General features: G+C 37.5%; 1 long non-coding RNA gene across 2 annotated transcripts in view; it reads left to right on the top strand.

Moving 5' to 3' along the window:
* LOC115942911 (uncharacterized) overlaps window positions 1-27854 on the top strand; it is a 159045-nt gene that overhangs the window by 73406 nt on the left and 57785 nt on the right. The window contains exon 1 of one of the 2 annotated variants that reach the window (XR_014140288.1): window positions 23060-23325. The exons of the other annotated variant lie outside the window; for it this stretch is intronic. This is a non-coding gene — a long non-coding RNA (uncharacterized LOC115942911). Of the gene's footprint in view, window positions 1-23059; window positions 23326-27854 lie in introns of those variants that run through there. 2 annotated transcript variants of the gene reach the window in all.

Genomic DNA, 27854 nt, shown 5'->3' with positions numbered 1-27854 from the left:
TTTCTCTCTATTCACCCTATTCTCTCTATTCCAACCTCAGTTTGGGTCAGAAGTTCTTTTCCGTGGCTGCATATTAGAATCACCTGGGAAACAGGGGCGCCTGGGTGGCTCAGTCGTTAAGCATCTGCCTTTGGCTCAGGTCATGATTCCAGGGTCCTGGGATCGAGCCCCGCATCGGGCTCCCTGCTCGGCGGGAAGCCTGCTTCTCCCTCTCCCACTCCCCCTGCTTGTGTTCCCCTCTCTCGCTGTGTCTCTCTCTGTCAAATAAATAAAATCTTTAAAAAAAAAAAAAAAAGAATCACCTGGGAAACATTTTAAAACTCCTGATGCCCACATTACGCTCTGGACTAACAGTACCCCAGTCTCTGAGGGTAGGACTCAGGTAGTAGCATTCTTCACGTGCTACCCATGTGCATGCAGATGAGTTTGTGTACATTGCTTTCATTCTGCCTCATTTGTTTTTTTTTTTTTTTAAAGATTTTATTTATTTATTTGAGAGAGAGAGAATGAGGGACAGAGAGCATGAGAGGGAGGAGGGTCAGAGGGAGAAGCAGACTCCCTGCCAAGCAGGGAGCCCGATGCGGGACTCGATCCTGGGACTCCAGGATCATGACCTGAGCCGAAGGCAGTCGCTTAACCAACTGAGCCACCCAGGCGCCCCTCATTCTGCCTCACTTGAAAGGAAAAATTGTTTTACTGGTTCCAGCTGCATTTAATATCATTTCCTAGGAAGCTGTCCTCAAAAATCAGAAGCTAAATGTCCATCACAAATCCAGAAATCCATCCTCATTAGCTTTTTTTTTTAGTTCAATGGTTTGCACGTCCATCTACTCATGTCAAATGTGCCCAATTCTGACATTGCTTAATAGACTCTAGACAATGACTTCTTGGAGAATCATTATCTATTCACAGTTCACTCTGGGTAACTTTGCAAGGCCGAGTCCTTGTTTATTCAGGGCCTAAATGTTAAGACCCAAAATTTGACCCACTCTTTTAAAAATCTGCATCATAAAAACAAAACAAAATACAGCTTTTTGTTCTGAAGTCAATAATTATTAAACCTAGAGTCACATGATCTGCCCTGATCCTTGGCAAGCCACAGAGATACCGTCTTTTTCTGGGAAATGTGTTCTTTTGGCCACTATCCATTTCTTCAAGCAGAACCCTTGATAGAGGATGAGTCAATAGGGTGCATGGTGACTCAGGCTCTAAGTAAAATAGAATGAATTGATTTAATGCCTTGAGAAGTAGCTTGTTACCCAATTATGCAAAATGTAACCTGATATCCAAGAAAACCATTACCCAGCAGGATCTATGGGCTGGGCCTAAACTCCTCATTACCCTAGTGGGAAAGCATTAGATAAAGAGTTATTCTTTATTCTTTAGAGAGCTTGATAATAGCAAGACAGAGGTGACTTGAAAGAGTAAGCAACCAATACTCGAATAGCAGAGCACAGTAAAATAAATCTGCTACGTGTGCCTCCTCGTGGGGTTGGGGGGGCGACTCATTAATGTTCTTTGTCAACCATGTCATTCCCTGAAGGGTGCTAGTCCAAGAAATGACTGGTTTTAACAATTACTCTCATTCTTCCATCTATGTCAAATTCTTTTTTTCTTGAATTCCAAGCCAACTTTGTAAAAATCAATTTTTGTATTCACCTTTTTCTTTTTTTGTTTCAAATTTTATTTAAATTCCAGTTAACATATAGTGTAATATTGGTTTCAGGAGTAGAATTTAGTGATTCCTTGCTTACGTATAACACCCAGTGCTCATCATGACAGGTGCCCTCCTTAATACTCCTCTTCTAAGAATAAAAATTTGGGGGAAAAGAACTTGCAGAAGAATGCAAGGCCTAAATTATATCTACACAGCTCTATTATGGTTATGTGAAGTTTGCCGAATATACAAATAATCAGAAAAGGACAATTCCTACTGACTAATTTATCTTTATGTTCTTTATTTTAAAAAATTTATTTGTCTTCCTTTATAAGTTGTTTCTAGATGAAATTGTTGGTAGAGCAGAATATTCCACTCCCCTGGAAGTTTTTTTTTTTTTTTTTTTTTGTAAATATTAAGACTAAAGGAACCCCTACACACATTTTTATCTGGAGGCTTTAACATTTAAACTTCTAGCACTGGACATCATTTCTATGCAAAAATAAGCAGAACTGCATGCTTGTATTCAGAGTTTTCCATTTAATTTCTCTGGGCATCGGCCTCTCTATTGCCATGCAATAGTATTATGAACATAGAATGCCCCAAATTATGCAATTACTTATGTTCTTTTAATGATGTTTTACTGACTATATGTATGCCATGTGATCTAAATTCTAATGGGAAGATGAATAATAAGTGTATTATTACAGACTTTGCTTTATAGTTGGAGATTATCTATTGATTGTTACAAGTTTTTACGGATGTGGTTTAATGGCAGACGGAGTATAATAACTTACAGCAAGTCAGATTACTATTTTATAGCTTGTGGCCATCTAGTTTAGTTGGATAGGAGAATATACTATGATATAAGGTTGCAGGTTCAATCCAGGTGTACCCCTCACCCCTGCTGGATGTCTCTCAGATACAACCTTTGCTTTCCTAAGAGAAGATCCAAGGGAGAGTGTGTAGATGGAGAAACACACCCACACACCCCACATATGCACATAGATACTCCCCTTAAATTAGATAGATTTTCTGCTGGTTGATCAGAGTTGTAATCCATTTATATGGATTCTTAATACATTTTATACATTTATATATGACAGCATGATTAGTGTCATGAACCATTGTTCTGATATAATAAACACACTCCATTAAAAAACAGAATCCAGCAGATCCTTTTAATTTGCTATCCTTGGACATTTAAGACACCTGATGGAAACCTGGACATAGTCTTTAAAAGCAAAATAAAATGGAAAATTGAGACTGATTCCAACAAAGTATATTGATCCTGGCATGAGTCCTCCTTTAGGCTTATACTAATATCATGACCCATAGTAATGTTGTTTTCTCTTTCCTTCTTTCTTCCCATCTTGCCTCCCTCTTGCTCTCTCATGTTCTTTGTCCCTAATACTTACTCCTAATAGTTAATGACAATAGCAAACATATATTCTTATATTTCAGTTATTGCTCTAAGGCGGTCCCTATATTAATTCAAGTGATCTTCATGATAAGGTTATGGATTAGGTATTATAATTATCTTTATAAATTAGGAAGGTGAGGTCCAGACAGACAAAGTAACATTCTTAGTGTTAAGTTGCTGGCTAGTGTCAGAGGTAGGATTTGAATTCAGGCCATCTGATTTTGTCTGGCAGTAAGTGTGCCCCTAATCCTTGCAATCTCCTGGATAGAGATAGATTAGACTAAACCACAAAATTAAAGTTCACATCTAATTCATTTAATATTTGAGGTAAATATCCTGCTTGAATTGCTGATGTCTACATGTTTTAAAGTGTGTACTTTCAGGGGCGCCTGGGTGGCTCAGTTGGTTAAGCGACTGCCTTCGGCTCAGGTCATGATCCTGGAGTCCCGGGATCGAGTCCCGCATCGGGCTCCCTGCTCAGCGGGGAGTCTGCTTCTCCCTCTGACCCTCCCCCCTCTCATGCTTTCTCTATCTCATTCTCTCTCTCAAATAAATAAATAAAATCTTTAAAAAAAAAAAGTGTGTACTTTCATATTTCTATCATTTTCAAACTATTCAGTAATTTCTAACCCTACGAAATTAAATACAGACGGTAATTGCCAAAAGTGATATCTGCTAGACCTGCTTTAGATAAGGATAATTGTAAGACTACATTCATTGTTGGCATGTCAATACATGTTATCAACTCAAACTTTAAAAGCTAAGAAGCCTTTGTGACGGAGATCAAACATCTCCCTGCCGTCTTTATCCTGCCTGCCACTGAAAACTGTCCCCTCCACATAGAGCACAAAGGCAAATTTTAGCCTCGCCTTTCTGCATTTTTATCATTTCTTAGTTAGCAAGATCCGAGTAAATGAGATTAAACTTGTAATTTTGCTGTTGATGCTTTGGAGAGATCAAAATACATCAGATTACTTAAAAAATTTCAACACTCTCCAAGTATCTAGAAAAGCAAACAAATGTTGAGCTTTAGTGATGAGTTCTAAGTAGACATATATATGTGTGTGTGTGTGGTTTTCTCTTCTGCTGTATAACATATGCATATATGTAATAAAGCAGTATTCTATATATCAGGTGGACAGCAACAGTTGTCAGAGGACTTCCAGTTGCATCTGTGCAGTGAGATTTGGCCACCTGAAACATTTTATTTTTTAATCCCATACTTAATAATGTCACATGTAATGAAACTGTATTCTTTTTCTATACCTTGAAGCATGTACCCTGGAGTCACAAAACCACTTATTACTAGGGAGGTATCGGTCTTTGAAGTACATATAATTACAGGAGAAGCTTAACTCACTCAACTTTAGTGGGTTTTATGCATTATAGCAGCAGATGATTATAATTCTCTTTAATTAGCAGAAACAAAACAAAACAGAACAGTAGCTTGAAGACTATTTTCTGGTTTTTGTTTAGGGATCATTGTCAACCTTCCAGCATGGTAATTTAATGTCCCTTGAAATGTTATATGCCAAAATGATTGAGTATCATTACAAGGGGAAAATTTTATACAAAGGCAAATACCACACCTGATCATGTTCACTCAATTACAATCAAAGTGAATGCACTTTAATAACACTCAGCAGTTTGTTTATCACGTACAGTGAAAGAGGTGCACTACACCAGAGTAATTCGTCTCATTTATACCTGAGACATGCAGCTGAAATCACCCTTTTATCTCTTCTTTATTAGAGTTTCATTTATTCGGTAAAGCTTTGGATATCACATAACAGTGCCAACCTCTTTCTGCACAGACTTGAATTTTTTAAAGCACCTCCATGCCTTCCAAATATCTTTCCTGGGCAACGTTTCCTCTTGAGTCTAATTAGAATCTATTCTGTGTATTTACAAACAGGAAACAAAAGGCTATGACCTCATAATCTTCACTCAGAGGCCTCCTCAATTAACCTGAGGTATTGGTGTTATTCGGGAACGGACGCTGGGGGTCATTGCAAGTTCTCTGTGCAAGGGCAAATGTCTTCTTTTTTTTCTCCCCTACACATGACAATTATGTTGTTTTAAGTGAAGAACGTGACAATTCGAGGCATTTTCTAGAAAATTTAACAACCCAATTCTAATAGTCTTGAAAAGTGGGCAGCGAATAGTTGGGGATCCTACTTTAGAGATCAAATATCTGGATTGAACTTGCAGAAAAAAACCGTGAGAAAGAACGGAATAGAAAAGGTCCATGACATCAAGGTGGTTGTGGACAAAGGTCATAAATAGGTCCTAAAAGCATCCCATCTTCAAAGGATGAAGAAAGTAGTGCCCAGCTGTACACTGATAACATCTTAGTTGTTTTTTTTTTTTTTAATAATGCTTAGGTATGTGACTATCTCCAAGAAAAACAGATAAGGATTCTGAGATATAATTCAAGAGAACAAAAAGATTGTCTCCTCGTTCGGTGCAGGCCGGCACTATTTTAGTAGAGTCAATTTCGGTTCTCTACAACCTAAAATATTATTATCGTGATAGCCCTTGATTTAACTGAATGAAATTTTATCTTCACTTCCTTTTACATTTTCTTTTAGGCCATAGCATTAATAGATATTGTTTTGGAGAATATGTTTTGTTTTGCAGGGGCGAGGGGGTAGTATTAACAAGAATATATACTATCTAGGCATAGGAAAGCCTGAATCGTCACTACTCTTAGTGATTATATAATTATCAATTAAAATAGCCATCCAAATAGGAGTAATAGTAGTAATTCCATGTTAATGATTGTATCCCTAATAAAGCACCACAAGCCTCCTACCAGCTTATTCTCCTTTCTTTTCCACCTCAAGTAGAGCAAATAGAGGTGCAGGTTCCAACTCTTAAGCATTAACTTGGCAGTGGTTAGTTTGCCTACCAAATAAATAACCTAAATACCTATCTATATTGCATTTGGTTACTGCAGCCTATGCTGGACATAGAATCTGATTCAAAATATTGCTGAAAACTAGCAAGCATAAACACTTTCTAAATGTCAACTTGTTCTTTTTCTCAGTTGCATTTGTTGAAATTCCAAGATCCTTGAGGAGGTCAGGTCATGAATTTATTATTGAATCAATTTAATATTCAAACACATTCTACGTGTTCCCTGCTCTGACTTTGGCAGCTTAAGATAGATGTGACACACACACAAAAAAGAAATCTTGAATTAAGATCAATTTCTCTTCTGCCCTCATGAGAAAATTTCTATGGCAAAAAGAGGAGCCAAATCTATTTTCTCTTTATAATTTATCTTACGAGTAACTGGTACAGAGAAATACTTAACAGATTTTAAATTGAAGATGCTGGGGAAGATAAATTTACCACTTCCCCAAATTTCCATGAATTGCAAATACTACCACTATTAATAAAAACAATAAGGGTGTATTATGTGCCAGAAACTGTTAAGTTCTTCACAGGGATTTCCTCTATCTCCATTCATTTATAACATAGTTACTGTAACTACCCTCATTTTAGGCATGAGGAAGCTGAATTCTAGAGAGAATGAATTACATGCTCAAGATCACATAGCTAGGAAGATGCAAAACCACACATTGAACTAGGGCAATAAAGATGGCAATCTCATTTTCTTGATCTTAAGCTGTATTGCCTACTATTTTTGTTGAATTTTTCTCAAATTCAATTGCTTCTCTGTGTGCTTGACTATTACTTAACATGCTATGAGGTTTACAGAATTGTCTTTCCAAAAGGCCAAACCAGAGAAGGAAGAAACAGAGTTCCAATTGCTGATATACTTTAAGAGGAGTCAGGGACATCTGATGTGGGATTGAAGAGGGCAGCATAGAACACTACAGATCCGAGGAAGAAAGGTAGGTGCTGGGGCACTAGCATAAAATTGGAGAGACCATTCATATAGAATTTTCTTCGTATGAAGGAAAGGTCAGAGTCAGTAACTGAGGCAAATTATAGGCACTATTTTAAGAGGAAACAGGAAAAAAAATGTGAATAGTAGAAGAAATGTAGTAGCATGATTTGAGGAAAGATTTATGGATATTTGATGTTGAAGATAATGTTTGATTTTATTTATACTCTTTGTGTTTGGAACTCGAGCCTTACTGGCTCTTGTGGCCTTCCCCCTGGTTAGGAAAAAATCATTTCAAAATATTTTAACCCCTAAGGTTAACTCTGTGATTAATAGGAGTTTTTAATAATAATTTAAAAAACCCTAACTTTTCCCAGGCTTATTTTGAATGAAGTGAAGCAGTTGGTAAAAGAGAAAGCAGAAAAATAAAGAGAAAACTATGTGTAGGACCTGTTGTGTATTGCCATTTGAACATTCCCAGACAACTTTAAATGCAACACATCAATCATTTACAATAGGGTATGCCTCTTTTCCATTCTTCACTTGTGAAAATATTGAGCTAAGTAAAACATTCTAATTTACTCCTTTTACTAGTCTGTTATTAGGTCCTAATTGAGGAGAGCCTTGTAGTTTAAAGTGAAAAGAAAAAATCTGGAAGTGGCCATTAGAACTTGGTTCTGAAACCTAGTGGAGATATTCTAGAAAAGAGAGATCTATATACAGATTATAGTGATTAGTCAGTGAGTGGGTTAAATTGAAGCTTAAGAACCCATACTGGAGTTTGAACTGCAGTTTTTCAACTTACTTAGCTATGTGTCCTTCTGGGCAAACTCTATGCTGCAGGTTAAAATTGTATGTGCGCTGTATTATGGCCCTGTGATCTTGGGGCAAGTCACCTAATTAATAGCTTGGAGCCTCAGTTTCTTCATCTGTGAAATGGACATAATAGTACTCATCCTATAGATCTGTTATGTGGAGGAAATAAAATGATAAGTTGAAAAGCACATAGAACAGTAAATCCTCAATGATTTGAGCCTGTCATTATTGAAGGTAACATGGCATAGTGATTAAATCCTCTTCAAAGTCCATCATCTCTCATGGTTCATCTCCCCTTCTGACGTACCCCCCCTTCATTCTTACCCTCCTGCTATCTTCTTCTTCTTTTTTTTTAAAAAAAAAAATAAATCCTCTTCAAATAGTAATCATGATAAATGCTTGAGGGAGCTAAACATGACATGAAATTTAACAAATGAGGAAAAGGACACCAGAGAGGCTGCTCTGGATTAAAAACCCTGGGAAGGCATCTCTGTGGAGGTGATATTTGAGCTGAGACTTGGACAAGAACCCAATGAAAAGATGATCATCCTTGGTGGTAACCAAATAAAAGCAAGTGAAACCAATCGAAGAAAGTATAGTCTTCCAAATGGACAAAAATTAAAAGACATGGTGAGGGAATGAGAATACAGGCTCTTCTAGTTGAATTTTCCAAGAGGGCAGCTAAAATGTGAATACTCCTTGACCCACATCCATACCTAGAATATTGTCTAAAGACACAACTGAACAAATGTTCACATCGGTGCATACAATTTCATGGCAGTATTTCTTTAGAATGAATGCATTTCCTTTTCCTTTTAATTTTTAAAGCTATTTATATCTTAATGGTGTTTGTATTAAAATATGGAAAACCTGCATGTTCATCAGTAGAGAGCACTGGTTCACTGACTTATACTACCTACATGCAGGGCAAGTATTAAAGCTATAGCTACTCCATCTACCACTACTGTTCTTTTAGGTAGAGAAGGTTGCATGATTCTTAGTTTTTTGACACATGGGACATAAAATCACTGATTTGTGATTGTTTTTTTGCATGTTAGCCATCCTAATGGAGGATTATAAAGAGGATATAAATTTGTCATTTCGGCTTATCCGTGCACCTCACCCCAACGCTTACATCTCAGAACCGAGTCACTATCCCAGAACTGAACTTTGGCAGCCACTGTCCAAGTCATTGTCTGAGAAATGTATGTGATGTACTTCTCTTGGAGACAATGGAACAGAAGTCAGGACACCTGGTTTTCCCCTTTCTACAAACAAGGCATGAGATCATGGAGAAAGTCATTTTGCCAAAGAATCCTTATGCCAAAGCATGAGAGCTATGTTTTGACAGTATCCCATGAGGTTTACATTGCACTGTCTACATCTGGATCCAAGCCCATGACCTTGTGTGAAGCTTGATCCGATGATCTTCAACTATTTGATTTAACAAACATATATGAGAACCCACCATGGGTCAAGAGCTCAGGACAGAGGGCATCATCAAGATGCATAAAACACGATCCCTATCTTCAAAGGATTTCCAACTGAATGAGTATTTGAGTTTGATATAGGAAGTAAAGGCATTTTTGCAGAGTTCTGGGTCCCACTAAAGCCATAATATTTTATCAAATATCAAGTTTGCTTGATTTTCTGATATCTGCAGTTGAGTTGGAGCAATGAGGTCTAGGATATAGATTTCCTGGTTCCAAATACAATGCTTTATCCATTGAACTTTGTTTAGTGATGAGTTTCCTAAGAATGATCGATGATTATTTCTTGATGAATGTACAATTTCTTAAATGATGAATTATGCCACTGTGCTATTGATAGGTTTTGCGATAATTTTATAACTTTACCAAGCCAATTTTAACATCCTGAGACACTTCATATAACTGACCTTTCAATACCTCCTTAGCCACATACTTCCTTTAATTCCGTGTTTAGGTTATTCTAGCTAGGGAATTAAACTAAATAAAGTGTTATAAAAGCAATCACCCACTCTCATGGCTGCACCTTAGATATTTGTTATAATATAAAACTACTCTACCTATAGATTCTTAATCTCCAGCTTCTCATCCCACACTTGGCCTTCTCTTAGCTATGCGCATCTCCCACTTTCTGACCCCACCTGCTTCACCATGATCTCTTATCTCATTAAATTCTTGTAATAGTGATGTAAAGAGACAGATGGTAGCCACACTTGTGATGAACATCGCATAATGTATAAGCTTGTCAAATCACTAAGTTGTACACCTGAAACTAATATAACATTGTGCGTCAACTGTACTCAAAAAAAATTATTTTATCAGCTTCCTCCTGGCTTTCCTTCTTCCCCAATGCCCCCAATCCCTGATGATATATCATGTCAACTTAGTTTAGGCCAATCATGTTTCCTGTTCCAGAAATAAAACCTCGGGCAACGATTCACAGGGAATTACAGTAAATGGCCTTTGGTTAATAAGGGTAAATTCTGAGAGTTATGAAGGCACCAACACTTTTTATGACAGGAAGTAACACATTTATTTTCCATGTATTTTCTTTTACACATTTGGCGAATGATTTTCATTCAATTCCTACAAACTCTAAATTGAGCCCTTGGGATCCCAGCAAAGGGAAATCTACCTAAAACAAAAAGAACAATGGGTCAAAAAATAAGGCTTTCTCAAGGGAGAAAACCGTAGTCCTACAAAATAACAGCATTGGTTGCAAGATAATTCATCTTGTACAGAATCTATATCCAAAGAATGACTCTTGTTAGAGAATAAAAATTAGCTGATGTCACAAAACTATATAAAAAGTGTTGACATCTAAAACTCCCCCAAGAAAGGGGTCTGAGTTTGGACCAGAGGACTTCCTTCCAAACATGTGACCACACAGGAACAAAAAGCCAAGTCGTGTGATTGATATTTATTTAGACTGCAGAGGCTTTGACAAAGAACAGCACTGAAGGGAAAATCAGATGGATGAAGTATCTTTATGGTAAATACTGACTGATGCAATGCCTGGAAAATCCAAAGCAGCCTTTGAATCTTACCTAGTAATGAAGTTAGTACAGGTAAAAAATCACCAAATATAGGTATACAAAGAGAAAAAGTGACCAAGCAGTGTGTCTGGAGAGAGAGAGGGAGAGTATTGTTCTCTATCAACCCGAAAAGTCCTTTGTATTATCTGGCTTTTAAATTTTGGGAACATTTCTTTTGTATCTTGAGTTTTGTTCTGTTCCACCTCTTTTCACCCTTTCTCATGTAAGAAGGATGGTTTTCTGTACACTGGATCTATCTTGTCAGGTCTCCATGCTATTTCTAATAATCATTTTCTACAGTTTCAAGTGGAATCTGTTGAAACCTATCTTCCACGTGATTTATTCACATTTTTAGGAAATGGATCCTGATCTTTATTGTTTTCAGTGTTACTGTCTGTTTCACTGTCATAATTCCCTCAATCCCTTTAATGTCCCTGGGGTTCCTTAACCCATCTCCCAGGAGGATGAAATCAGAAGTAGCACAACTGCTAAGATTGTGGAGGGGGGACATGCAACAAATTCCAGGCATCCTGACATGAAGATAAAAGAAGGTCCTGAAGAGCGAAAGATTTTCAGACAGAAAGAATGGTTGAACAAAGACCTAGAGATACAGTAGCATCTGTGAATTAAGGAAAGGCCAATTGTACCTATAATGTTAGGTGTATGAAGAGAAGTAACAGAAATAAGATGAGAAAAGATGGTGAAGATAGTGTAACAACTTTAATACCAGTGCGGTGGAAAATGAGAGTACAGATCCAAAGGTAAAATAGACTCTGTGGATAGTCTCTACGGAGGAAAAAACTGAAGAGGGGCGCTAAAAGCTGGGTGATTCTACCCTACCCACCCCCGCCAGTTCCTCAGAGCAACAATGTATATACAGGCTTCCTCATAGAAAGTTCCGACCCACCAGGATCTGTTCAAGAATTGGGTTGTTACAATCACATAAGCGTGACCTTCAAGCTACAAATTGCCAGATTTCCAGAGGCCCTTTTAAGGAAGGGTGATAACCTGCATTTCTAAACGATCACAGTATTTGTCTAGTCTAAACAAACAAACAAAAACAGTTCTAGCAGTTTCCTGAGACCCCAACATCCTTTTCCAAGCAGTAGGTTATATTTCATGTTGCTCTGTTCTTTTCGTGCTGACTTCTTCACAAAGACTAAGAAGTATACTTTTATTTGAAGCTTAATTGGAAGCCATCATTTATGCATACCGAATATCACATTTCAAAGATTTCTAATGTCCCCCATGTGATACACCTTACAGTCAACACAATAACACAAGTACATGACTTAGACATTATCCTAGGTCTTCCTTGTTGTGAATTTCTCACTCGTAGAATTTACATTTAAGTCCTTGCAGCCCTTAAACCTGAGTTCAGACTCTAGCAGAAATAGGTACAAACTTTAAAGGAAAATGAATCCCTGAGCTCATCCCCTTTCATGGAAACTTTCTAAGGTATAAAAATAAAACGAGCCAATAGCATTATAGAAAATGTGATATCCAAATAGAATTGTTTATAAATAGAATGTTTTACAAAGTTTCCATGAGGCATCAGCTGTCCTTTAACCCTCTGCTTGCTGACATTTTCCAGCCCACTAGCTAAATTAAGGCTTAGGAAAAAATTACCTATGCATTGTATTTTTATGTGGCTGTTCATCTATTTTTATATGCTTGTGGATATATGACATCAGTTCATTACAAACATATCAAGACACCCCCCACACACCACAACACATGTATATTTGCAGACATGTGGGAGAATATGAACTCTTGCAGGTTTATGTTACCAGAAGAACTGTACCCAAACCAAGCTCTAATATGACTAGGGTGCACCAGCATGCTTGGTTTTCTCCCCTTAAGCCTGTTGTTGTCCTGATCTGGTTGACAATAGTGCCCCCCACTGTTTGCACTCAAAAGTGTCCCCTTCAGATGATAAATTCTGTGATCACCCCAAGTGTGAGACAAGTTATTGTTTTCCTGATTTCTATAGTACTCAGGGGAAGCTAGCTTAGAAATACTTGAACAACCTGTCTAGCAGAGACAGATAGTACTCAGTTAAAACCAGATTTCAAGACAAATAGAATTATGAAGATTGTTTTTGTTTGCCCAAATGGCCATATCACTATTTCAAAATTAGCTATGCTTTTTTCCTCTTTCTCTGTCCTGTGTCTTTCTCTCTTTGACACTCAAAGACCTACACAATCCAGCTAGAGTATAGTGTGTTACACAACAATGATCTGGCTTGGGTAATTATACTCTGGTAAATGTAAGAAGCCTAGATACAGGGAAAGGAAAGCTGCTTTCTTTGTTTCTTTTTTTTTTTTAAAGATTTTGTATATTTATTTGAGAGAGAGAGCACAAGCGGGTGGGGGAGGGAGAAGAAGGCTCCCCGCTGAGCAGGGAGCCCGATATGGGACTCAATTCCAGGAGCCGAAGGCAGACGCTTAACTGACTGAGCCACCCAGGCATCCCAGAAAGCTGCTTTCTTAATATAGGAATGTCAAATGTGTTCCCACAATCCAGGCACAAACACCTTTCTTCCTTCCACTTGACAACTGGCGTTGAGATTCTGAATAAGTAATAGCAGTTCCAGCAGTTTCCTTTTCTGGCCATGGATGTCCAATGTAGAAATCGTACGGAAGAGTTGGTGGCTTTTAAAAGCTTATTAATGCGGGCGCCTGGGTGGCTCGGATGGTTAAGCGTCTGCCTTCGGCTCAGGTCATGATCCCGGGGTCCTGGGATTGAGTCCCACATCGGGCTCCCCGCTCAGCGGGGAGCCTGCTTCTCCCTCTGACCCTCTCCCCTCTCATGCTGTTTCTCTCTCGCTCGCTCTCTAAAAAATAAATAAAAATCTTTAAAAAAAAAAATAAAAGCTTATTAATGCTAGTTTTTTTCCCCCTTAACGTTAATTGAAAATGATTGTCTATAATTGCACACGAGGGTTATGCTACATATACACACAATCAAAATGCATAGGTAGTCCATATCATTTTAATTGTGATTTTTCAAAGGCATGTAACTTATTTATATAGTATTCATTCACTTGGTGTTTTATCTTACTCTTTGCACTTGCTGTAGAACCCTTAGGAAATGAAAACATGCAGATGACAGCGTCGTGATAGTGTGGTAATCACCCTTGTGAATGATGTGTCCAGATAAAATCAACTTACTCTTAAGATAGTCAGGAAAAAGCATGATTCCCAAGTCAGGAAGTCAAGTTACATAAGTGGAAATATTACACATTTTCCTTCTTAATTGCTGGTGGTGGACAGGAGACATCCAAATCTGTATGTCTGAATTTAGTGAGCAGAAAAACATTGTATACGAAGTGCTCACAATTGGACCAAGTAATGCTGGAAAATTCAAACTTGGTGTCAGAAACCTAAAATGAACACTTTGACAACATAGGATGTGCAAAGTCTTTGGCCCTTCCATCAGTCTCAGAAAAGATTTTATTTTGAGGGTACACCTATGCTGAGCATTTTATGAAACACATGATGCAAAGAGCACAGATGTTGGATTAAACAGTTAATGAGTTCAGATCCCACAGATCCAAACTTACTAGCTTTGTGTCCTTGAATCCACTTTTCAGCTACTGTCATTATCCCCTGTAAAAAGGTTTAAATGAGTTATTGATCTAAAGCATTTAGTACAGTGCCTGGCCTATAGTTAGGACTCAGCAAATCAGGTGAGTATTCTCTCTCTTCATTTCTGATCAGAGAGAACCCTCCTATTCTTATTGCAACAGACCTTTGCTTGCTAAAGGAGTTTGTGAAAACTTTGGTTGCTAAAGGAGTTTGTGAAACAAAGAATAACTAGAGTGTCTCACCCATTCAAGATGTCTTTTTAAAGCCAAACAAGTCAATAGATTAATACTAATTTATCTTTTAACTTCTACCTGCCAACAGGATTAAGCTGGCAGGCATATTCCTCCCTTAGCCTCTTGGTAGGCAAATTGATAGCTCCCTGAAACTGTTTCTATTTTCTCAGACATCTGCTTTTTCTATAATCATTATAATTATATTTGCTGGGCAGATTTGGATATGACCTTGGCTTTGGGAAAGCAGATTTCAAAATATTCATAGAGAAAAAATAGGTATGATCCCATGTCAGAGAGATTCTTTAAAAAAAAAATTCTGATTTTGAAATCACAATTCCAATGAGAAAAAATTAGGGACAGAAGGATTAGTCATCATAGCTGCTAGATAAATTCTGGAAAACTTTTCAGAAGACATGCCAAGCACAGGCTGATCCCATACACAGGGAAAAAAAAAAAAAAAGATAAATTTGAAAGGGTGGCGGTGGAACCCAGTTAGAGAAAAGTCCAAAAAAAAATCCGAAAAGTTCTTTAAGAGAGTGAGAGGACTTTAAAAACATTGAGTAAAAATAAGAACAAGGTAGGAAGAGGCCCACGGTTTGAAGAAACTGGTGTCTGCCTCACAGGTGACAGATGGAAGGCAGAGCAGCTGAACCTGGATTTTATTTTTGGTACTTTCAGCAAAGGAAAAAAAATAAATAAAATGGAAGGTGCAGAGAGGAATTTGCAACACCTGAGATGAGGACATAATAATAATAGCTGATCAGATTTAATACGAGTAATTTCCTATGTCTCAAATAATAACGTTAATAGTAATAACAGCAAACACAGTGGGCTCAGTATCTGCCAGGCATTGTTCTAAGTGTTCTAATTTTTAATCCTCACTGAAACCCCATGAGGTAGTTTTGCTTATTGTTATCCCCAGCTTATACATAAGAAAACTAAAGTACAAAGAAGTGAAACAATCCCAACTTACCCAAGATGACAAGAGTTAGAATGTGTCAGAGCTGAGTTAGGAATGAGTTGCAAATTCTAGACGCAAAAATATAGAATTTCCCTCCTTTTATTCATTTTTTAAATGTGAAGTAAACTTTCTCAGAGGTTCCCAGCAGAATTTTCCAGAACTGGGTCTGTCTTGGCAGTTGGCAAGGAAGATGAGACCACCATGAAGGACTTCTATCAAACAGGAGTTACTGTGGAGCAGGGAAAAAAAAGCCCAGTTGCCCCGGAAGGATGTGCCTTCCCAAAGAGGTGAACAAGGTCAGGAATCTGCAATAAGGAAGGAGGAAGAGTATGCCCAACAACCTGTACTTACTATTTTTTTTAATTTTAATTATTTTTTTTTTTTTTTTTTTTTTGAGCGAGAACACACATGTGTGAGTTGGGGAGGAGGAGTAGAGGGAGAGGGGGAGGGAATCTTAAGCAGACTCCCTGCCCAGCATGGAGCTGGACTCCAAGCTTGATTTCATGACCCTAATGTCACAACCTGAACCGAAATCAAGAGTCCATCAGTTAATGACTGAGCCACCTAGGTGCCCCAGTACTTGCTGTTTTTAACAATAAGCATTAAATTTAGTTTTCTGGAATTTAATAGAAGGAATGAAAATAGAAGTAAAGCTAAAGGCTTTGATAATTTCAGATAAACATTTTTTCAGTATAAAAGTTGCTAGTTTTTCTAAGATGTCCCCAATGTTAAAAAATATATATTTAAATTAAAAAAAACTCGGAGATTGGATCTTTTATTTTTATTTTTTTAAAGATTTTATTTATTTATTTGACACAGAGAGATAGCGAGAGCAGGAACACAAGCAGAGGGAGAGGGAGAGGGAGAGGGAGAAGCAGGCTTCCTGCTGAGCAGGGAGCCTGATGTGGGACTCGATCCCAGGACCCTGGGATCATGACCTGAGCCGAAGGCAGACGCTTAATGACAGGCGCCCTGAGATTTGATCTTTTAAATGTTCAAGTTTTATACATTTCTGTAACCTCCCAGTTTTTTTAAAAAAAATTGTGTTTAAATGATAGTACTAATGAATAGCTCTTTTATTATTCTTGAGTTCTTTATGGCAATGATCACTTGATTGGTTGGATTTCATCAATATATTATCCTGTAACTTCATATTGAATTCTCTTACGTATTTTATTTTCAATATTCTGTTTTGATTGTCTGACTTTCTTTGGCACTGAGTTTACCTTAAGTTTTTCTAGTGGGGTGTGTTGTATCTCATCTCTCCTTCATGATTTCTTCCTACTCTCATTCCAAGAGCCTTCAATAATCCTGCTCAAATAAAATAAAAATAAAAATGGAAGGTACAGAGAGGAACTTGACACATCCGAGGGGAGGGGATAGTACTATAGTAGCTGATCAGTTTTCATATTGATAGATGGCATATTTTTATTTAATTCCTGGAGTCTTCTATAATTACTCTGTGGGGTTGAATTTATTGCTTCCTGGATGAGTATAAAAAGTGTGTTTTCTGAGTTCTTGGATGTCTAAGAATTACTTTATTCTGACCTTATGATTTTTGGTTATTTAGCTGGGGATTAAAATTTATAGTAAAGAACAGTATATAATAGAAACGTTTAGGCAACAGTCTTGTCTTCTAGCAAGAAATCTGATTTCAATTTCTTTGTAGGTGACTTTTTCCTCTCTCCTCTCTGTGGAAGTTTGGAGGGCCTTCTCTTTTTGCTTTGAGTTCTGAAATAACAATGGGGTAGACAAAGGGAACTTTCTGTTTGAAAATTCCTATCTTTAACTAACTTCTGTTAGTTTCTATATATTGTTGCTTTGATAATATTCTGCCCTGTGTTTTCACTATTCTTTCTTTCTGGATCTCCTGTTATTTATAGGTTGGGCCACCTGGATTTCATCTCAATGCATTGTATTTTTCCTCTCACATAAAACAAACAAAAAAACCTTTGTGTTGTTGAGCTTTAAAGAAGATTTTCTTATTATTATATAAACTCCCCACTCCTCAGGTAGACATGTGTTTGGTACAATCATGGGGCAACTAGGTGTATGTTTCCAGGAGTGGTATATATTTCCATGATATATACTCACAGAAAGAAGGAGATTAAAGAGTATCATCTGCTACTTTATGGTAACAAGTGGAAAACTTAAAGAAGATGAATGGTTTCTTAACAAAAAGTAAACTGTGAGAATCGAGACACAGACTTTTTACTTATATCCTATGATTTTGGATTTTTATATTTTTTTATCATATACTAAAATTTTGCTTCCTGATAAAATTAATATGATTACTTGTTAATGTATGATAGCATAATCATTATAACACTTATATGTTTTAAAATACCAATGATACTTTTATAAATGAGATTACTGAAAACACTTATTTTCAGATTTTTTCCAATCCACTAAGAATGTCCAGAGTTTTGTGTTTTAAGTCACTTGAAATAATTCTTTACTGAGTATTTACATCTCCAACTCAAAAGTCCAGTTTCATTTCCCTTTTTATTTTTATGAATTGATTTTTACTATAATTTTTAGAATTATATCAAATATTTATATGATTTCCAAAATCAAGACAAAAACTATAAGACAAAATAATTTAGAGAAATCTAACTTCTATCCTTGTTTCCTCCACATTTACCCCCTTCCTCTTTAGGTAACTTTTCAAAGAAGATGATTGAACTTTTTACCATGATTTTTTAATAAAACATATATAGACATGCTTCTATCCTCCCCTTCTTTGGTAAAAAGTATCACACAATATACATTTTGTTCTACCTTGTTTTCTGTCTTTTAAGTTTATAGCTTGGAGATTATGCCAGAGCAGTATGTATATCTTTTTACATATAAACAATATTTAGTATCCCATGATATGGAGTACCATAATTTATTCAACTTGTCCCATATCACAAAGACTGTCACAAAAAATGGCTCTATATATATTAGTTTGTATTTCTGTCAGTGTATATTTGGGATAAATGTCTAGAATTAGGTCTGTGCCACATGATAAATGCATATGTAGTTTTATTAAGTTTTATCAAAGTCTGCTCTGTAACAATATTACATTTTGCATCCTCAACAGTTCTGTTTGCAAAAGCCTCTTTTTCCACCCTTACTGACAAAATGTTATCAAGCCTTTTGATACTTGCCAATTGGATAAGTGACAAATAGTATCTCAGGATACTTGTAATTGTCTACAGAAGCACTTTTACAAGAGCCGGTTATGAAATCATTTTGGCAGATCTCAAACAATTTATTTTTGATGTAGAGTAGAATAGAATTGAAATTAAAATTTAAGAAAGCATTATGTAATAAGTACTATTTTGTAAAGCTTATTTGGTGAGTAGGCGTGTGTGTGTGTGTTGAAGCACAATATAAAATATTTTCCTTATAGAGAACTGGAATAATGATAAAAGTTTTCAAATTCACTATACTAAAGAGTTTCCAGGCATCTTTGAGAGAGAAGTTCATCCGTGGCCTCCTCTGCTAGCTATACTCTCAACCTCTCTGCTTAAAATTGACATACGCTGGGGCGCCTGGGTGGCTCAGTTGGTTAGGCGACTGCCTTCGGCTCAGGTCATGATCCTGGATCCCGGGATCGAGTCCTGCATCGCGCTCCCTGCTCGGCAGGCAGTCTGCTTCTCCCTCTGACCCGGGGTGGGAGGATGGGTTAGCCTGGTGGTGGGTATTGAGGAGGGCACATTCTGCATGGAGCACCGGGTGTTATGCACAAACAATGAATCATGGAACACTTCATCTAAAACTAATGATGTAATGTATGGGGATTAACATAAGAAGAAAAAAAAAACCCCCCCAAAAAAAAATCTTTAAAAAAAAATTGACATATGCTCCCTGCATAAATACTCTATGGATGTCTCCGTGCCTTTGATCAAACAATTTCTTTTGTTTGGGATACTCTCCACCCATTGACTGCATGGAGCCTGCCTACTCATCTTCTAAAATTTTACTTCAGCATCCCTTATTTTATGAAACTCCCCTCAATGCGTATCTACTACACCTGCACAAAATTCCATTGTGTTGCGTATAACATTTTATCATACCTCTTTGTATAAAGTATGTTTCTTCATGACACAGAGTAAGATTTTTGCGTGTAGAAGTTACATTGTGTTCATTTCTTTAATATGTAACACTGTAATCAACTCAATATATATACATTAAGTGAAATAATGCATAAATTATAACTTTATAATTGATTCATTTTTTCCCCCCAGTTATTCTTCTCAGGTTACTGTAGCAGAGAAATCCCACAGGTAGGATGTCCTGCTTTTGGTAGAGCATCTTGCAAATCTTACATGCAGACAGTTTTGATAAAGGGAGAATGAAGACTGAAGATAGAACTAGGTAATATCTTTTTTTTTTAAGATTTTATTTATTTATTTGACAGAGAAAGACGCAACGAGAGAGGGAACACAAGCAGGGGGAGTGGGAGAGGGAAAAGCAGGCTTCCCGCAGATCAGGGAGCCCGATGTGGGGCTCAATCCCAGGACCCTGGGATCATGACCTGAGCCGAAGGCAGACGCTTAATGACTGAGCCACCCAGGCACCCCAGAACTAGATAGTATCTTGAGGTCCCTCAAAAGCAGAGCCTGTGACAAAGACTTACACATAGAGAGCTCTTCTGGAATTTATCCTGATCCAGGAGTGAAGGACAGGAGAAGTGAAGCCAGGAACAAGGTAAACTAACACAAGAGGTGTTGTTGGCCCTTGCTAATGAGAAATGAGCCTTGATTCTTGAAAGAAGGCAGAGATCAAATGATTCCCATATTCATGCTCGCTCTCTCTTTGAAGACACTTTCTAATTCACAAGGAGAAACCAGTATTATTTATGAACAAAGGAAATAGGTATTGAAGGCAAAAGTTAGGGCTTGGGGAGCAGCAGACTACTGAACAGGAGGGCGTGGCAAAGAAGAGACCCCAAAATGCTGCAAAAATTCACCTAATGTACTTAATCAGCTACAAATATGTGCCTGCTTAGATGACAATCTGCAAGCCCCCCGGGGATACATGTGGGAAGACAAGGGGGAAGAAACCACAGATGCATAGTCTGTGAGAAATGGAGTTCAGTCATAGCCATGGTGGAGACACGTTGGTGAACCCCACCCCCAACCGCCCCCTGGGAATTTAGTTGAGGACCCAGAAAAGCCACATGCTTAGGAGAAAGGACAATTTTCTAGATAAAAAAATTTAAAATCAAAATGTAGCATCCTTATTAAAGTCTAAAACCAAGACATTGCAGGTCAGGTGACCCCATCCACAATTTAACTGTCTGTCAGAACTCAATATTTATAGAAAGATGATATAATACAGAGCATCTATATTGCATCACCTACGATATCCAGCAAGCACTAAAAAATAGTGTCTATATTCAAAGCAGCAGCAGTGATTGATAATTAAAATGTAAAATGATCAGTAGAAACAGACTCAGAGGTGATCCAGTTTCTAGCAATGCGACTGGGCAACTCTGAGCTATCCATAAAATATGGCTAAACAAAAACTAACCTCTATAGAATTGCTGTAATAATGAAATACATTAATTGTAGTAGATTAATCAGGGTAGATTATCAGGGTAAAACTACATATGATTGCCCTGTCAAATATAGAAACAAACAATAAAAAACACACCAAACTAAAAACCTTCTGCAAAACAAAGGAAATCATCAATGAAATGGAAAGACAACCTACTGAATGGGAGAAACTATTTGCAAACCATAGATCCGATAAGACATATGATTAATACCCAAAATACATAAAGAACTCACAACCCCCCAAAAAAAATCTGATTAAAAACTGAGCAGAAGATTTGAATATACATTTTTCCACAGAAGACCTACAGATGGCCAACATCATTAATCATCTAGGACATGTAAATGAAAATGAGGTATCACCTCACACCCATTAGAATGGATATTAGCAAAAAGACAAGAGATAGTAAGTGTTGGCAAGGATGTGGAGAAAGGAGAACCCTTGCGTTGATAAGAATGTAAATTGGTGCAGCCATTATAGAGAGCAGTAAGGAGATTCCTCAAAAAATTAAAAATAGAAATACTGTATGATCTGGTCATTCCACTTCTGGGTATTTGAAGAAAATAAAACACTAATTTGAAAAGATATATGCATTTCAATGTTCACTGAAGCTTATTTACAATAGCCAAGATATGGAAATAAGGTAAGTGTCCATTGATGGATGAGCGGATAACAAAAAACAAAAACGTGGTATACACACACACATACATACACACACAATGGAATACTATTCAGCCATTAAAAAGAATGAAATGCTACCATTTGTGACGTGGATGGAACTTGAGGGCATTATGCCAAGTGAAATAAGTCAGAGAATGACAAATACTGTATGATCGCACATGTGGAATCTAAAAACAAAGAAAACCAAACTTATAGATACCAAGAACAGATTGGTGGTTGCCAAGGGTGGGGAGTGGGTTAAGGGAGTCAAAAGGTACAAACGTCCAATTATAAATAAGTCACGGGGATGTAATATACAGCATGGTGACAATAGTTAATACTGTATTGCAAAAAATGAAAGAAATCCTGGTTTGATGGCAACTTATAAGTAACTCAGAGTTGGTTGGCATTTATTTCAAGTTCAACAATGTAGTTTTTTAAGGGCTCTGTGATCAGAAAGAACTAGCTGTGTGGCATTGAGTAGACTGCATCTCCCTGACCTTCAGTTTTCTCAAACGTCATTAAGAAGTATTAGAGTACCTGTCTTGAGGGTACTGAAAAGCTATTAGAGCGTCAAGGATATGCAGAGACGACTGCAGTTCCTGATCAACTGTGAGCTAAAAAAAGTTTAAGTGAGGAGAGTCTACACTGATAGAATTATGTTCCAATAATGAGCTGTCATAAACCCCAGTGAGCCATTCCAAGAGAGGAAAACATCTTCTAAGATGTACACAGACAGGTCTTTCTGACTAGAGGGTAGCGACGCTTGATGCCACTGGAGAAGTCAGCTCTGGGAAGACTGAAAAGTGAGACACTTTTGACAGGCTGCCGTGTTGAAGACGGATCGGGTTTTATTCTGGGTTATTCCACAGGCGGGACTGTGACCACTATTAACACCCGGGGGAAGGCAGACTTCATCTCAGTCTTAGGAAGCACTTTTAAACAATGAGAGCAATCCAGAGATAGAGTGGCCCAATTTAAGAATTAGTCATCACCTTGTCACCAAAAGCTTTTCAGCAGATGTTGACTTCTGCTTACGGATCCTTTCGAAGGAAATTCCTGCATTTTGTAGGAAGTTGGACTAGATGGCCTCTCACGTTGCTTCCAGCATTAAGATTTAACTTTGTGGAAATTCCATATATGGGCTTTTTAAAAAAAAAGTGATACTCTGCTTCAGTAGCTTTTTTTCCACATGGATTCAATGGATATAAATTCCTCATTGTTTAAAAGGTGAGTCAAAAGGAAAATAGCATGTAGCATGGTAGAGCAGCCCGAACAGTTCATCACGCATCTTAAAAACACAAGTCAGAGCAGTAGACAACTTCAAAGGGGACCAACCACACCATTGCCAGAAGTGCTGGCCAAGAAGCCAGTTGCTCCTGGAAAAATACATTTCCCAGCTTGGCATCTGAGCCTCGCAATTGCTGTCCAGGGAGGTGGAAGAAGAATGAGTTTATGGGCAGCCATAAATAACTAAGGCACTGAAATTCTGAAAATGGGCCAGTTTCTTCATTATGATTCAAGACCCAAATAGGAATGAGCTACTGTTCCAGTTTGAAGGTAAGAGAGCTGTAAACACCCAATTAGGAAAACCTAATGAGAATAATTATAAGCTCTGTATTCAATCAAATAAGTGCTCTGCAGAATTCTTCACACTGAATCTTGAGTTGATATTTTTATCTGTGAAGATATGGGGAGGAAGAAATGGATATGATTTGGGGGAGGGGGTGCGATCTGCTGGGAATGCCAGAGAGGAGGATTGTATATCTATATAAAGGTGTATCTATATAATCTAACTTGAGGCTTATGTTCCTCAGAGGACAATGCAACTCAGGTCTGGAACTTCTTTGGAAACCTGCACTTTGGACAGAGGAGTCCTCGTGACTGAGTCCCTGAAACTGTTCCAGAATTTTGGCATTCTAAAAATGCATCTTGTCCTCTACATGGAATTCTTCTTCCCTATAGTCAGTCATTAAATAATCTTTTGTTATACCTATTATGTTCCAATATTTTTCTAGGTGCTTAATATTCAGAATTAAGACCTGGTGCCCAGAGCAGTGTTTATCTCAAGTTGCTTTGCTCTCTACTTGGTAGTTACATACTTGGTGTGAGTTGAAGGGAAGTTGGTAATGAGGGAAGAGAAGGGAATGGAGAGTCCTTTGCCTTGTCCTCCTCCTACAAGCATCCTTTTGCAAATGGAGTAAAACCCTATGATTAAATTTAAAATATGTGAGAGGCACCCACAATACGAAGTTTATTTTTGCTGACACAGTGAAAGACCATTAGGTTTTAAAATAATTTACCCAGGAGGATAAATTTTGCCTTCTCCTGAGAGATTAACCCATATATTCCAGAAAGCCCTTCGACCTCCTCTTCTTTCCCCAATTTCAGTCCTCCAATACTGTCTTACACCCCTCCTGAAGGCTACATTCAAATAAAATGGGCTTACCCTTCTCCTTTGCTTCATGGAAATAACTCAGTCTGCCCACACTGACAGGCAGTTCTTTTAGTAGAAGCTGATATTCCTTTATAACCCAAATAAGAGAGTTTAATATTGTAAAATCTTAAGCCAACTTCTCCAAGTTGTTTTTCTCATCCATCAGTGCGTGAACCAAATTATTATTTAATGCAGAAGATACATGGAAAGAGCGAGGAGGAGTGGTTATTGGTACATATTCCATTTCCTTTAAGATTTTTTAAAGGTTTTTAAGGTTTTTAAACATGGGATCACATCAAATTTTTCCATAGCACATTTAAAAATGCCTCACATCACCTTGAGAAATTCTGAAGAAGTAGATATCGCAAGAGCCTCTAAGAATCTGTACTTTTTCTTTTTGTACCTGAATCTTTCCAGATAATGTTGCTGATTGTCCGTCCAAGGCCTAGGGACCATTTCTCAAGCAGGGATTTTCAACCCTGGATGCAGATTAGAATCACATACAGAACCTTAAAAATTGTGTTGTCTAGGCTGTATGCTACACCAATTAACTCAATTTCCAGAGATGGAACTGAGCATCAGTACTGTTTCTCTCAATGGGGAGAGAGGCAATGGATCTTGATTGTTGTGACTTTTTAGTTAATGGAAAGAGAAGGACAAGGAGGCAGAAGTTGAGGGGGAAGAGAAGCATGAATATGCATTAACTCCTCCCTCTGTGTGTTTCCCCACCGTGTGTTTCTCAACTGAAAGTCGGTTACTGGCTACTTTTTAAACTTGTCATCTTTGGCATGGAGAAGAAAAAGCAAGGAAGGTCTTCAACAAAAACCTCTGTTTTCCCCCTTATTCAGAAATGATATGGATGTAATCACAGTAACAAAGAAATGAAGTCAGAAAGGGCTCATCGAGCACCAGATCTGCTCACATTTTCACAGATAAATCTAACCACTAGAGATAAAACATGTAATCGTATAAAATTGGACTTGAATTCAGGTCCCAACACTTCAAATCTGAAGATCACTTTCCAATAAACAACAGAATGATCACTCCTCAGAAGAACTGGTGATGAAAAACCAAGAGAAAGAAAAACCCATATTTCTTATCTCAAACCATTCCATTACAGCATGTTACCTCTTTATTTTGTGTCATTTCTCATCTCACATATTTACCTTTTTTTTTTTTTTTGGTGAAAATATTTAAGTCCCACACTCTTAGCAAATTTCAATTACACAATAGAGAATTATCAACTATAATCACCATGTTCTACATTAGATCCTCAGGCCCTGTGCATCTTATAACTGAAAGTCGATATACTTTTACCAACCTCTAGCCATTCCCACTCCACCCCGGCCCCTGGCAACCACTTTTCTACTCTGTTTTTATGAATTTGACTTTTTTTTTTAAGATACTTCACATAAGTGATACTATGTGGTATTTGTCTTTCTCTGTCCTATTTAACTTAGCACAATAGTCATGAGGTTCATTCATGTTGTCATAAATGATAGGACTTCTTTGTATTTTAAGGCTGAATAATATTCCATTGTGCATAATCTACCACATTTTCTTTATCCCTTCATCCACCAATGGACACTTAGGTTTTTCCCATACCTTGGCTACTGTGAATAATGCTATGAACCTAATAAGAGTACAGATCTCTTTGAGATAATGATGATGTTCCCTTTGAAACACCAGGAGTGAGATTGCTGGGTCCCACAGTAGTTCCAGTTTACATTTCTTGGGGAACCTTCATACTGTTTTTCCATAGTGACTATACCAGTTTAAAACCAACAGTATATAAGCATTCCCTTTTTTCCGCATCCTTACCAATGCTTATCTCTTGTCTTTTTGCTAACAAATGTGCAGTGATACCTCATTGTGGTTTTGATTTGCATTTCCCTGATGATGAGTGATGTTGAGCACTTTTCATGTACCTGTTGGCCATTTGTATATCTTATTTGGGAAAAATTCTATTGAAGTCCTCTGCCCATTTTTAATTGGTTAAATATTTTTTTGGGGGGGGGCGGCTATTGAGTTGTTTAACTTTCTTGTGTATTTTATATATTAACTCCTTATCAGATACCCGGCTTGCACATATTTTCTCCCATCCCATAGGCTGCCTTTTCATTTTGTTGATGGTTTCCTTTGCAAAAGCTTTTTAGTAAAATGTAGTCCCATGTGTTTAGTATTTGCTTTTGTTGCCTTTGCTTTTGGTGTCAAATCAAAAAATAATGTATTGCCAAGACCAGTGTTAAGGAGCTTACCCTCTATGTTTTCTCCTAGGAGTTTAATTGTTTCAGGTCTTATGTTCAAGTCTTTCATCCATTTTGAGTTGATTTCTGTGTATGATATAAGAGAGGGATCCAGTTTCATTCTTCTGCGTGTGGATAATTAGTTCTCCCAGAACCATTTATTGAAGAGACCATCTTTTTCCCATTGTATATTCTACATAATCATTCCACTACAGCACATTATCCCTTTATTTTTTAAAAAGATTTTATTTATTTGAGAGAGACAGACAGAGACAGTGAGAGAGAGCACAAGCAGGGAGGAGAGGGAGAAGCAGGCTCCCCGCTGGGTAGGGAGCCTGACTCAGGACTCGGTCCCACCACCCTGGGATCATGACCTGAGCCAGGGCAGACGCTTAACTGACTGAGCCACCCAGGTACCCTATCCCTTTATTTTTAAAGGTAATATCCAAAGATATACAACCAAAGGGACATAAATGATTATAGAATTTAAGGTACATAGTTTAGCAGCAATATTGGGTCAATGGTTAATCAGTCTCTCTCATTCTCTCCCTCTTCTTCCTCCTCATATTTTGTATTTTCTTAGTTTATTCACTGGTACCCCTGAAAGAAATGCTTCCCTGCTTCACTTTTTTTTTTCCTTGTAAAACATATCCTCCACCAATTACTGATTATATTTCTCCTAAGTAGATGGGTGAGCTTTGTGAGAGTTTTAGAAAGACCAGTAATCGTAAAAAAAATCAACAATCAAACTGGACCAAATGACTTTTTTTTTAATTGTGTGCTTCTGAGAGAATGGGGTACCCAATAAATACAGGAGTATGGATCTCTGAGTAGAACAAGTCAAAATGATTGCCTTTTCAATTATCACATTTTTCAATCTCTGCTGAGCTGATGTCCTACATGGTCGCTCTTTGTTCTGACACCTACCTGAAATAGCCCAGGGGTGCTTCTCATATTTCAGACTTTGCTTGGTTCTGCTGCTTCATCTAACTAGTAAACAGCACTGAATTTTCTAGCGGACTCTTTTCCCAAACTCCCTTCCAAGCAGACATTATAACCTAGACCAACAAATGACAAACTCACCTATGGACCAAATCTAGTTTTATCAGAACACAGCTAGACCCATTTGTTTGTGTATTGAATATAGCTGTCTTCATGCTACAATGAGTAGAATTGAGTAGTTGTGACAAACATTCTGGCCCACAAACAGAAGATGTTATATGGCCTTTACAGAACAAATTTGCTGACCACTTGATCTAGAAACTATTGCAGTGAATTAGAAATTTCTATTTCTGTTTCTAAACCTAATGTGAATAACTTCCTAAAACTACAAACCTGCCTCTCCACATTCCACAATTCACAACTTACGGTGGGCAATTGGGAACAAAACTAACTTGACTGGTTTG

This window comes from Leptonychotes weddellii, chromosome 15 (assembly GCF_054177405.1).
Source record: "Leptonychotes weddellii isolate Sample4059 chromosome 15, ASM5417740v2, whole genome shotgun sequence".
Classification (NCBI taxonomy): domain Eukaryota; kingdom Metazoa; phylum Chordata; class Mammalia; order Carnivora; family Phocidae; genus Leptonychotes; species Leptonychotes weddellii.
This window is presented reverse-complemented; position numbering and strand designations above follow the sequence as displayed.